This window comes from Rana temporaria, chromosome 4 (assembly GCF_905171775.1).
Source record: "Rana temporaria chromosome 4, aRanTem1.1, whole genome shotgun sequence".
NCBI classification, from domain to species: domain Eukaryota; kingdom Metazoa; phylum Chordata; class Amphibia; order Anura; family Ranidae; genus Rana; species Rana temporaria.
Window position 1 is genome coordinate 31,460,260 of NC_053492.1, and position 14,501 is coordinate 31,474,760.

Here is a 14,501-nt window from a genome sequence, read left to right on the forward strand (position 1 = left end):
TGAATACTGTTGAACCGTTACAACCTTAGGCCGAATTATTATTGTTATCCTCTTAAATAAACACTTTGAAGGTGAAATAGGCCAGGGCTCAGAAAATAACCACTTCACTTGTAATTAGACCCTTTAGGGCAAGCATAAGTTGTTTAAGTCAAGACCTTTGAGCTGCTGATCTGCTTGTATTGTGTCTATTCTGTAAATCTTTTGGCTCATGTACACACGGTATCACGCTGTTTACTGATACACCTGTATTCGCATATGACATGCTATGTAATCTGTATCTGGATCTTTCCTTTTTCTTTTCAATAAAAGTTGAATGTTAAAAAAAATATTTTTTTACGTTTTGCTATACTAAATATCCTCCAAAAATATATATTAAAAAATGTTCCTAAATTTAGGCCGATATGTATTCTTCTACATATTTTTGGTAAAGAAAAAAACGCAATAAGCGTATATTGATTGGTTTGCGCAAAATTTATAGGGCCGGATTCAGAAAGCCCAGCGTTACTTTGTGCGGGCGTAGCGTATCTCAGATACACTACGCCGCCGTAACCTAGTGAGGCAGGTTCTGTATTCAGAAAGAACCTGCGCCTTAAGTTACGGCGGCGTAGCGTATGTGGTCCGGCGTAAGCCCGCATAATAAAAATTATCCAGGCAGTGGGCGTGTTGTATGTCAATCAAGGCTGACCCCACGTAAATGAAGTTTTTGACTTACGGCGCATGCGCCATCCATGAACGTATCCCAGTGCGCATGCTCCAAATTACGCCGCAATAGTCAATGCTTTCGACGTGAACGTAACTTACGCACAGCCCTATTCGCGAACGACTTCCGCAAACGACGTAAACGATGCAAAATTTGACGCTGGCGCGACGTCCATACTTAACATTGGCTACGCCTCATAGAGCAGGGGTAACTTTACGCCGGAAAAAGCCTTACGTAAACGACGTAAAAAATGCGCCGGGCGGATGTACGTTTCTGAATCGGCGTATCTACCTAATTTGCATTTTTGACGCGGAAGTCTTGGGAAGCACCCCTAGCGGTCAGCGTAAATATTGCACCCTAAGATACGACGGCGTAGGAGACTTACGCCGCTCGTATCTAGGCAACATTGAGGCGTATCTGATTCTATGAATCAGGCGCCGAGATGCGACGGCCCGCATTCGGAGTTACGACGGCGTATCTGGAGATACGCCGACGTAACTCCTTTCTGAATCCGGGCCATAGTGCCTACAAAATAGGGGATAGATTTATGGCATTTTTAAAATTATTATTATTTTTTTATTAGTAATGGCAGTGATCTGCGTTTTTTTTATCATGACTGTGACATTATGGCGGACACATCGGACACTTTTGACACTAGTGGCCACAGGGCAAAGCGACGTAACATAACATCATTGTGCCTAGCCGTGCCACGCTGCCACAGTAAAACTGCAGAGCGGCTGGTCGGCACGTGGTTAAAGTATGTCGAAAAAGAAGACTTACTTGTAGCATCAAACAGTGAAAATAAGGGGGAAAAAGGAAACCAATGCAGTCAATACATCTAAGAATTGATAAGCTGCAATATATTACATTTTATGTTTAATACTACCTTAAGATGATCTATAATAATGCACTTACTACAACAAAACTGAGTACTGTCAGTGATTTTTAATTTGCAGTAACAGTTACATTTTCAGGACAAGCTTTTTAGGATCTACACCAGTGGTCTCCAAACTGCTGCCTGCAGGTCAGATAGTCTTAATCCAGCCCTTGGCACAAGGTGCTAATCCCCCCACTGACACTAATAGTGGGGCATATTTCCTGCCACTGACACCAATGATGAGGCACTAATATCCCCACTGATATCAATGATGGGGCTCTATTCCTCCCACTAAGGTCAATGACAAGGTACTTATCCTCCCACTGATATCAATGATGGTGCTTTCTTCCTCTTTCTACTGACCACAGGCACTATATAATGTTTTATACTCCCAATGACCACTAAGCCTGAGGCATTAGTTACTTTCACTGACCATAATCCATGCCCAATAAAGTTTGAAGGACAGTGAGCTGGCCCTTTGTTTAGAAAGTTTGGAGATCCCTGTTCTATACCTTTCTTCTCAGTCTAAATATGGCCATAGATGGTTGCATGTGTTGTAGGAAAGAAAATATATTCCCCCATCAACACAGTCAGTGTTGTTGAGGGAATCCCTGCCGAGGAGCTGTTGAGTTCTCCCAGCAGGGGGAGCGGAGAGCCGTCAGGAGAACACACAATAATTATTGCTAGCGGCTATAGCTGCTTCCAATAATCACATGTACAACTCCAACATGCTGGTTGTACCCAAGTCGATAGAAGGATCAACTTAGGTACAATCAGCCTTCCAATAGATGATTCAAATCTTGGCTTGTCCCTGCTAAATTTGCAAAGATTCGAACCAGATTCGAAGCAGTATTAATAAAGGTAGCAAATGGTAGAAGTTTATTTTATATCCTATGCCTTAAAAGAAAAGTATGTTTTTTTTTTGCCCATCATACTTACCTAGGTGAATGCAGCATCGAACCGATGCTGCATCTGTCCCCCGCTGCCTCTTCACTGAGAACCGAGCCATCGAACATCACTGATGACTCGGTTCTCTCTGCTTCCCGAGCAGAGAGCTGATGACTGTAACCATCCATGTTACTAAGTACTTTGGAGTGTCTACTTTCCAAAAAAGGGGATTGTTTGTGCTGTCCTGACAAGAAAGAAGATAGAGTTAACCTTTGTACAGGATGCCAGGGTTGGGTCCTGGACAGGTGCTATACAGCATCACTATTTGGGCTATGGTTCCTTTAAATAGCTGTGAGAGTGTTCAGGGGGTCACCCAAAATGGGTGAGGGATTCCAGGCGTAAGAGTTAATCCAGAGAGGACTGGCTCGCAGTCCTTTCTGTCTTGGTAGAGTCATTTGGGGCCTGGAATTTTGGAGGCTCTAAAGTGCTATTCGGGTGGGAAAGAGCCTCCACCCCTAACCAATGGGAGTCATCACACAGGGAGTTAACACTTCCAGAGAACAGCCCATAAAGCAGGAAGTGGTGCTAGAGATGTGTGGAGGAGTATGGGGTTGGCACCTGTGAACTTGAGCTGGGAGCTGTTAAGGCCTCGTACACACGACCGGATCTATCCGCTGGGATTGATCCGCGGATCAGTTCCAGCGGACAAATCCGGTCGTCTGTACGGCCTAGCGGATATTTATCCGCAGAGATTCCTCGGGCCGATCGATTTCAAGCGGATATAAATTTCTTAGCATGCTAAGAAATCTATCCGCTTGAATCGGGTCCAGCAGATTGATCCGGTGGTCTGTACAGACTCACCGGATCAATCCGTCCGCTCCCCTCCCTCGCATGCGTCGTAATGATTCGATGCATGCGTGGAAGTACTTACCTTCCAGCGTCGCGCACGTCGCCGCGTCATCGTCGCGGCTACGGCGCGACACGTCACCGCGGATGAATTCCGCACGGATTTTGATCCGATGGTGGTACCAAATCCGGAGGTGGTACCAAATCCGGAGGAGGAATCTCCGCTGGAAACGGTCCGGTGGACCGTTTCCAGCGGAGATCCCCTCGTGTGTACGGGGCCTAAGAATAGTTACATAGTTAGTCAGGTTGAAAAAAGACACAAGTCCATCCAGTTCAACCACAAAAAATAAACAAACAAAATAAAAAACACAGTACAATCCCATACACCCAACTCCATACCCACAGTTGATCCAGAGGAAGGCAAAAAACCCCAGCAGAGCATGATCCAATTTGCTACAGCAGGGGAAAAAATTCCTTCCTGATCCCCGAGAGGCAATCGGATTTACCCTGGATCAACTTTACCTACAAATCTTAGTACTCAATTATTTTATGTACATTTAAGAAAGTATCCAGGCCTTTCTTAAAGCAATCTACTGAGCTGGCCAGAACCACCTCTGGAGGGAGTCTGTTCCACATTTTCACAGCTCTTATGCCGGGTACACACGGGAAGATTTATCCGCGGAAACAGATCCGCTGGATTGTACACACCAGGGGATCTATCCGCTGAAACCGGTCAGCGGATCAATTTCAGCGGATCGATCCTCTCGTGTGTACGGGGCCTTACTGTGAAGAAACCTTTCCGTATTTGGAGGTGAAATCTCTTTTCCTCTAGACGTAAAGAGTGCCCCCTTGTCCTCAGTGTTGACCGTAAAGTGAATAACTCAACACCAAGTCCACTGTATGGACCTCTTATATATTTGTACATGTTGATCATATCCCCCCTAATTCTCCTCTTCTCAAGAGTGAATAAATTCAGTTCCTCTAATCTTTCCTCATAGCTGATCTCCTCCATGCCTCTTATCAGTTTGGTTGCCCTTCTCTGCACTTTCTCCAGTTCTCCGATATCCTTTTTGAGAACTGGTGCCCAAAACTGAACTGCATATTCCAGATGAGGTCTTACTAATGATTTGTACAGGGGCAAAATTATATCTCTGTCTCTGGAATCCATACCTCTCTTAATACAAGAAAGGACTTTGCTCGCTTTGGAAACCGCAGCTTGGCATTGCATGTTATTATTGAGCTTATGATCTACCAAGACCCCCAGATCCTTCTCCACTACAGATCCCCCCAGTTGTACTCCCCCTAGCATGTATGATGCATGCATATTCTTAGCCCCCAAGTGCATAACTTTACATTTATCAACATTAAACCTCATCTGCCACTCAGTCGCCCAATTAGACAGAACATTGAGGTCGGCTTGTAAATTGGCGACATCCTGCAAGGACGTTATTCCACTGCATAGCTTGGTGTCATCTGCAAAGACAGAAATGTTACTTTTGATCTCAGACCTAATATCATTTATAAATATATTGAAAAGTAAGGGTCCCAGCACTGAACCTTGGGGTACTCCACTGATAACATTGGACCATTCAGAGTAAGAATCATTAACCACGACTCTCTGAATTCTGTCTTTCAGCCAGTTTTCTATCCATTTACAAACTGATATATCCAATCCTGTAGACCTTACCTTACACATGAGCCGTGTGTGTGGAACTGTATCAAACGCTTTTGCAAAATCCAAGTATACCACGTCCACAGCCACTCCTCTGTCCAGGGTTTTACTTACCTCTTCATAAAAGGAAATCAGATTTGTTTGACAACTTCTGTCTTTCATGAATCCATGCTGTCTGCTGCTTAAATAGTTTTTTTCCAGCAAGAACTCATCCATGTGGTCTTTTATTAAACGTTCCAGTATCTTCCCAACTATAGAAGTTAGACTAACAGGTCTATAGTTACTTGGTAAAGACTTTGTTCCCTTTTTAAATATGGGCACCACATTGGCCCTGCGCCAATCCAGTGGTACTATTCCTGTCTTTAATGAGTCCCTAAATACAGTGAGGACTTTTGAAATTTGGGGGGTGAAGACCCATCTACAACCAAATTGTATGTGTTTTCGCTTTGACTTATTTTGTGCTGAAGAAAAGCAGACTTTTATTTGATGCCGAAGCTAAGCGGACTTTTGTGTTAGGCCCCGTACACACGACCGAACATGTCCGCTGGAACTGGTCCAATGGACCAGTTTCAGCAGACATGTTTGGTCGTGTGTACGGCCGACCGAACAATTGTCCGGCGGATCAGACAGTTTCCAGCGGACTAATGTTTCTTTGCATGCTAAGAAACATGTCCGCTGGAAGCCTGTCCGTCGGACATGTTCGGTCGTCTGTACAGACTCACCGCACATGTCCGATCGGCCGAAAGCCCTCGCATGCGTCAAAGTGATTCGACGCATGCGTGGAAGCATTGACCTTCCAGGGCTGCGCACGTCGCCGCGTCATCGTAGCGGCGATGGCGCGGCCACGTCACCGCGTATCGTGTCCCCGGGGATTTCTGTCTGATGGTGTGTACAACCATCAGACAGAAATCCGGCAGCGGACGCAGCTGACATGTCCGCTGAAAACATGTCCGTTTTCAGCGGACAGATCCGCTGGTGTGTACGAGGCCTTATAGTTTTTCCCTGTGTGCTGAGCAAAGCCTTATTTTGGTTTGTCTGTGAATAAAAGCCTTTCCCCCCCCCCCGCCCCAAAGGGTTTATGCACTTAATCCCGCTGAGCTATAGCCCCCTAACTTTACACCTTCTACAACATCTATATTTAAGATTTAACATCTCAAAGATATGATAGGGGTTAAATGAGAGTTCTTTTGACCAGAAGTGAAAACGTTAACATGATTACATTTATTAGAGTATTGTTACAACGTCTATCTAATACACAGAAAATATCTATAGTCTTAAACAAGAAAGAAATAGTAGGTTAAAATACAAATATTTACATGGAGAAATCTAGAGCATATTCCTCTAAAACATTCATGTACAAACATGTTCAGTTATTAAAAATCAAGACCTTTTCCCATAAATACCCTTTAGTTCCATCCTCCTCGCTGCTGTTCCATAAAGAGAGCTTCCTCTCCCATTTGCTCTGAGTATATCCCTCCATGCTGATGCCCCGTAGGTTGTCTTAGCTTGGATCATGATTGGAGGGCTTACTACATAAGCCAGCCCCCTTTAATGCAAATCCTGGTGACTATTCTGGGCAGGAGATTTAATTGAATTTTCCCAGGAAGTTAGGTATTGATAACGGGTTGGCCTCCCTTCATTGCATATCCCAGCATGGGATCCATTGAGTAGGTGTAAAACAATGGAATTGTCCCTCCATGGTTTGTTTATACAAGCTTGGGCTCCGCAATGTCAGCTCTACCAGGCACTTCTGTGACGCCATATTGCCCACCTTCCATAGATGCAAGCTATTTATAATTACAATATTGTACAGCTATTAATGGAGATTTCATTTCAAACCTATAAGACAACAATAGGCAGTCAGAACATCAGGATGATTACATTTCAAACATATTCAATATACTGTACCATTGTTTGTAGAATCCATACCTTCCACACAATCTAAATAATATATCATTTTCTCTATCAAAGAAATGTAGCATAATACACTTTGGCCCACATTTAAAAAGAAAGATTTATCTGTCACAAAAAAAAAGATATATAATTCATGTGGGTACAGTGTTGCATGCCTAAGTAATTATTAGTCAAATTATCACAGTGCTGAAAACTGAAAAATGTCATTAAATAGCAAAACTTTTGTTTTGACACAGGGTTGCCAAATCTATAAAATTCCTCTTCAGTGCTATCAAAGAGCTAGGCGATGACCCGTACAAACATGTTACGAAATGCTTCTTTCACATCATTATTTCTCAAGCTATATATCAAAGGATTTAACCCGGGAGTAATAAAACCATAAATGAGAGAAAAATATTTCATCTTTGAAGAAAAATGTTTTACTTGCCCCATATACATGCTGATAGTTGCTCCATAAAACATAGATACAATGATCAGGTGAGAAGCACAGGTAGAAAAGGCTTTGGATCTTCCACCAGTAGACCGGATCTTTAATATTGATGAAATGATACAAATGTAAGACACCACAATGAACAGAAGTGGTAGTACAAGTGTAAAAAAACTCAAAACAAACATAATTAATTTATAAAAGGCGAGATCTCCACAGGATAGCTCTAGAACCGGCAACATCTCGCAGGAAAAATGGTCCAATGTGTTTGTTGTACAAAATACTGGAGGCCTTGCAATAAAGGGGACAATTGATAAGAAAAAATTCCCAGACCATTTTATAATTATTATATTTCTACAGACCGTCCATTTCATAATGATGTTATAATACAATGGGAAGGATATCGCCACATAACGGTCATACGCCATCACCGCCAATAAAAATGACTCGGCACTACCTAAGTATACGCCGCTGCACATTTGCACCATGCAGCCTATGAAAGAGATTGTCCTTATAATGGAAAATATATCTATAAGTCCCTTAGGTAGAAATATGCATGAGATGCACAAGTCTATGAATGAGAGATTGCAGAGGAAATAGTACATAGGCAGGTAAAGTTTAGGACTAATTATAACGGCAGAGATAAGAAAAATATTTCCAAAAACTGAAAAAATAAACATTAGCAGTAATACAAGAAAAAACAATATACAAATGTGTATGTTCTGGGAGAATCCAACTAAGATAAATTCTTTAAAGAAGGTCTGGTTCTGGAATTCCATGCTTTTACTTAGAACATGTGCAAATATCCTTATGCAGTTAGAAACGACTGTATATATAGGGACAACTGAGGGTAAGGGTAATAACAAAGGGAGAGAACAAAATGTTCTGATAAACATTCCAACCTCCAAATGAAAAACAACCATATATTAACTTCTATATGCAAGGCTGCTTATATGGGGAGTTGTCAGATCCTGGTCCTGAACTCAGGACTCTTCTGTGTCTGGCAGTAACTCTTCTTGCTGAGCGACCTGAGATGCTGCTCAGCACCCTGGGCAGTAACTTGAATGATCCCACCTTGAACCTTGTTTCTCTTGAACTTTGAACCCTTGTCTCCTCCCATGAACTTTATTTAAGCCATATCTCTGCACTTCCTGTTTGCCAGATTGTTGTGCTCTCTCGAGCCAAGATCTTGCTCTTGTCACTCCTGCTGCAGTCCGTATCTCTGCTATCACTATGATTCAGCTTGGTCCCAACCTGCAACCACTTGTTATCCACCTTAGTCTTGTTTCTCAATTACGCTTCTGCTTGATCCCTACCTGCTCTATCTGCAACTGGACCCCAGCTTGCTCACCACCTGGAGCGGTAATTCTGAGGACCGCATCCTGGTACTAGCAAGCAGCAAAACCCATCTCCACCAGGAGCTTTATGGAACACCAGTTAGTGCTTAGATTTAGCACTTTAGCACCTTTGGGGAAATGCAGAGTAATTCCACAAGCCATGGTTCCTGGGGATTAAATAAAATGTCCCTTGGCCCCATCAATTCAGTAGCAGGGGGTAGAGGCAGAGAGGGAACTACTTACTTTTTTTCTCAGGAACAGGTAGAGAAATCCTCCATGCAGCATCTCCTGTCAATTAAAATACATTTACGGCCCTTTCTTCTATATCAATATACCAGGGCAAGCCAGGAGAAGCCTGTCAGGCAGGTTGCATGAGGCCCTGTCAGGCAGGCCTGTAAGGGGGCCTCACAATTTCTAAAGGCTCAAAAAGGTCCATTATAATTACATTTTAACTTGTTATGGACCACCCTGCACATATATACTGCAGCAGGGCGGCCCTCCTGCATGAAATCACATACCTGTATGTAATTTTGTATACTGAGTCTGGGGCACGGGCGTGCCACCAGCGGCCCACTACCGCTGTGATTGGACACTGCGCGTAGCCAATCAGCGATGTCATCCAGGACCCGCCGATCCTTTTTAGGAAAGACAGAACAGCGATCTGGCCTATGTAAACAAAGCAGACCGCCGTTCTGTGAGAGGGGAAGATGGAGCTGTTGTGTTCTTACAAAGCAGGAACACAGGTTTATGTCTTCCCCCAGTCAAATAACCTCCCCCACAGTTAGCAAGCACTCCCTAGGGACACATTTAACCCTTTGATGGCCCCTGATGTTAACCCCTTCCCTGCCAATGTCATTAGTACAGTGACAGTGCATTTTTTAGCACTGTATTTGTGTCACTGGTCCCCAAAAAAGTGTCACTTAGTGTCCGATTTGTCTGCCGCAATGTCGCATACTTCAAAAAAAAATAACAATAAATATATCCCATAGTTTGTAGACACTATGGGCCAGATTCACATAGAATTACGACGGTGTATCTCCTGATACACCGTCGTATTTCTGTGTTTCTTTGGTCGTATCTATGCGACTGATTCATAGAATCAGTCGCAGGTGTAACTGTGTTACACCGTTGGATCTTAGGCTGCAATTCCAGGCCGGCCGCTAGGTGGCGCTTCCCTATCTTTTACGCGATCATTATGCTAATGAGCAGTTACGCCGATTCCGATTTTTTTACGGCGTTTGCGTTCAGCTTTTTCCAGCGTATAGTTACCTCTGGGTCTATGAGGCGCAGCCAATGTTAAGTATGGCCGTCGTTCCAGCATCGAATTTTGAAATTTTACGTCGTTTGCATAAGTCGATTCACAAAAGCGCTGGACGCAAGTTACGCTCACGCCGAAACCAATGACGTCCTAGCGACGTCATTGGGAGCAATTCCCGCCGGGAAAATTCGCGGACGGCGCATGCGCAGTTAAATCGGCGCGGGGACGCGCCTGATTTAAATACTACACTCCCCCTAGCCGTGGAATTTGAATTCCGCCGGGGGATTTACGATACGCCGCCGCAAGTTTTGAGGTAAGTGCTTTGTGAATTAACCACTTGCCTCAAAAAATTGCGGCGGCGGATCTTAAATCACATGGGTTACGCGGATCTAAAGATCCGCTAACCTATGTGAATCTGGCCCTATAACTTTTGCGCAAACCAATCAATATACGCTTTTTGGGATTTATGTAGCAGAATACATATTGGCCTAAATTGATGAAGACATTTAATTTTTTACATTTTTTAATTGGGTATTTTATAGCATGAAGTAAAAAAAATGTGAGTGAGAGAAAGATTAAAACAAATGAGGTGCAGCCCATTTGGAGTCCAATGTATGCATTTAATCTTTCATCAAGGGTTTACCGCATGTATGGAATTTGTAATCATTAATTTAACCATTTTGTCAAAGTTGTTTACTAATAAACTTATTTTAGCATCAATACTTTGCATTGAATCACTGCATGACAAAACACATATGGTCATTCCATGTGTCCCACACCTTGCATGTATCCACTGTTTAGCGTGCACCTCATTCAAAGTCCCAACCCTTTTTTGCAAATAATAGGGATGGAGGCCCAATAGATATTTATATGTGCAAACACATACTGTATAGTGTTGCTCACGAATATTCGCATTGCGAATATTCGACTCGAGTATAGTATATTCGAGAAATCGCGCTATATTTCGAATTTCGCGGTGAATATTCGCAATTCCGAATATTCGCATTTTTTCAATTTGATTTTTAAAACAGATCACATCCTATCGACGTCTAAAAGCATTGCTGGTATGATTAGAGACCCTGGGCCGAGTAGCTAAGCTGAGGCGATCCTTTTATGTTGCCAAATTGAAAAGAAAAAAATTGCGATTTTTTGCTATTGCGAATGCGAAAATGATTGCGAATTTTCGATAACTGTGGTAGGAGAACTCTGATTGTCTCTGATGCAAAAGGGGGGGGCTTTGTGTATGTGTATGTTATGAATATTTGTATGTTTGATATTATTATTTTTTGTAAGAAGGAAAAAATTGCGCATACCTTAAAAAAGGGGAGAATACAGCAGCAACTCAAAAATGTTATACAACATAAATTAATACAAGACAGAAAATGGAGTCGCTCTACAAGAATAAAAAATATGTCTAGTGACAAGACATGTGGGCAAATTATAAAATAAGCAAGCGCAAATAACTTGTGAAATACACAGTGAAACAAATATATAAAGAAATATAGTCCCAATAATAGAAAAATAATCTTTCATAAAAATGTCTTTGATATGTGAAGTGAAAAAAAGTCCAAAGCATGCAGCATGAACGTGTTCAATCTTCAAGGTGTTTGATTGACAAACGGCTGTGACAGATGGATAGAGTAAAGAATCACCACCAATGCAAAACACTTTTTATTTTCTATTGTAAAATATCACGAATATTCTGAGCCAATCAGAGTGCTCCTTCCGCATTTGCCGAATATTCGCAATTATTTTGTATTGTAAAATATCAAGAATATTCTGAGCCAATCAGAGTGCTCCTTCTGCATTTGCCGAATATTCGCAATTATTTTGTATTGTAAAATATCAAGAATATTCTGAGCCAATCAGAGTGCTCCTTCCGCATTTGCCGAATATTCGCAATTATTTTGTATTGTAAAATATCAAGAATATTCTGAGCCAATCAGAGTGCTCCTTCCGCATTTGCCAAATATTCGCAATTATTTTGTATTGTAAAATATCACGAATATTCTGAGCCAATCAGAGTGCTCCTACAGCATTTGTCGAAATTGCGCAATAAATATCGCATTCGCATGTTGCGATATTTCGATAAAATATCACGAATATTCTGAGCCAATCAGAGCGCTCCTCCAGCATTTCTCGAAATTGCGCAATAAATATCGCATTCGCATGTTGCGATATTTCGATAAAATATCACGAATATTCTGAGCCAATCAGAGTGCTCCTACCGCAGTTATCAAAAAATCGCAATTATTTTCGCATTCGCAATAGCGAAAAATCGCAATCATTTAATTTCGATAAAATATCACGAATATTCGAATTTAGCGAATATATCTCGAATATTCGAATATATATTCGAGATATATCGCGAAATCGAATATGGCATATTCTGCTCAACACTAATACTGTATATATCTCTCATAATTATCCCTTACAACCATGGCTTATATACTAACAAATGCAGTGGTGGTGCGTCCATAGAGGGCGCAGGAGCGCCGCCCCCTCTCGCTCCTGCACCGCCACTGAATACACTACCTGGATTCATGCATTGCATTGCATGAATCCATGTATTGTCGCTGCCGCCCACTATTCAGATGGCCGGCCCCCTGGTTAGCGCCGGCCATCTGAATAACGGCAGCTGGTTTGCTTAGGAAGTGCCTATCAGAGCCAGCCTAAGGGCTGTAATCGGCTTCCTAATAGTTAACCAGGGGACGCACGGGGGGTGCGTTTCCTGGCTAAAACTGACAGGCGTCTCAGCCAATCAGGTTCACCGGTTCTGGTTACCGGTAACCTGATTGGCTGAAGCGTCATCGAGGACGGGAGAAGACATTGAGGGACAGTGGAAGCAGGATGACTGACCCCAGAAAGGTAAGTTCTGGGCGGGGGGGGGCATTTTACAGGGCACAGTGGCAGTATTTAACATGGCACAGTGGCAGCATTTAACAGGGCACAGTGGCGCTAATTTATGGGCACAGTGGCGCTAATTTATGGGCACAGTGGCGCTAATTTATGGGCATGGTGGTGACAATTGATGGGCACGGTGGTGACAATTGATGGGCACGGTGGTGACAATTGATGGGCACGGTGGTGACAATTGATGGGCACAGTGGCGACAATTGATGGCTGCATTTGATGGCATGGCATGGCACAGTGGTGGCAGTTGATGGGCACAGTGGCGATAAATGATGGCATGTCACAGTGGCTGCATTTGATGGCATGGCACAGTGTGGACAATTGATGGCACAGTGGCGACAATTGATGGTACAGTGGCAACAATTGATGGCATGGCACAGTGGTGACAATTGATGGGCACAGTGGCTGCATTTGATGGGCACAGTAGCTGTGTTTGATGGCCACAGTAGCTGCATTTGATGGGCACAGTGAGGCTGCAATTGTTTTTTTTTTGTTTGTTTGTGCCCCCCAAAAATGTTGAGCACCAGCCGCCACTGAACAAATGTAAGCAGTCCACAACATATACAGAGAGAGGGAATAGGTTATACATACTAATGCAGATATACTTCCAGACTTTAAGAGGCAGGTGGACAGAATCAAGCACCAGATAATAAACCAAAGTATACAAATGATAAGATCAGGCAACAGGCAAAATAAGATCCAGAAAAATGTGTATATCCAGGGCGCTCCAAGAATTTGAATCCTGACAGATAAAGTCTGTGTTGGAGAGGGTAGCAGATCTTCACACACTTTAGGCAGCACTCAGGGAGACAAGCGATCTCTAATGGGAACAGAAAAACAAACAAGGTGCCTCTAAGTGCACAAATATAAAACTTTTAATATCCCCTAAAGGGGTTAAAAACACTTACAAGATGGTGGATGAAGCAGGCATGTAGCAGGTAAGTGTGTCCAGAAGATGTTCCAGTGGCAGGGCAGTCCCAGTCTGATGATAAAGCTTCCAGGGAAGTCCACAGGATAACAGCCAATTTGTGCTGTGAGTGTTTAGAGAACACAATTGTGATGGAGCCTGGGGATGATGTCAGAGGAAGCGAGACAAAAACCAGCATGGAACACAACCAGGAAGAGGGCAGGAAGTGTGTCATAGAGGCGGGACGCGTTTCGGAACAGCTCATTGGTTCCTTCTTCAGCCAGTGAACAGGCAAAATAAACATCCAATGCAAGAAAAGATTGATAAGGCAAAAAGAAGGAGAAGTGCCCCAGGCAAATCCTAGTGCAGCATTATTTTATAGAGAAAAGCAATTACTATTCTGCTGATGGTTTCATCCCCCATCACTACTCTCCCCAATTTAAATGCTATACTTAAATCGTTTTCCACCATCTCGGGACTTAACATAAATTATGATAAGTCAGAGGCCTTGAACATATCATTGGATGAAACCACAGTCTCCTCTCTGAAACAATCCTACAGTTTTATTTGGCATTCAGACTCCCTTCCATACTTGGGAATCAACCTCACTCCATCCTTGCGTACATTATACTCCCAAAACTATCTTGCACTTTTTAAAAAACTGACAGCTGACCTGGACAAATGTTTTTTTTTTATCAAACAAGGTTGGTCTTTATTAATGCAAAAATGGTACAAGACACAGTACTAGTAGTAAGGAAACAG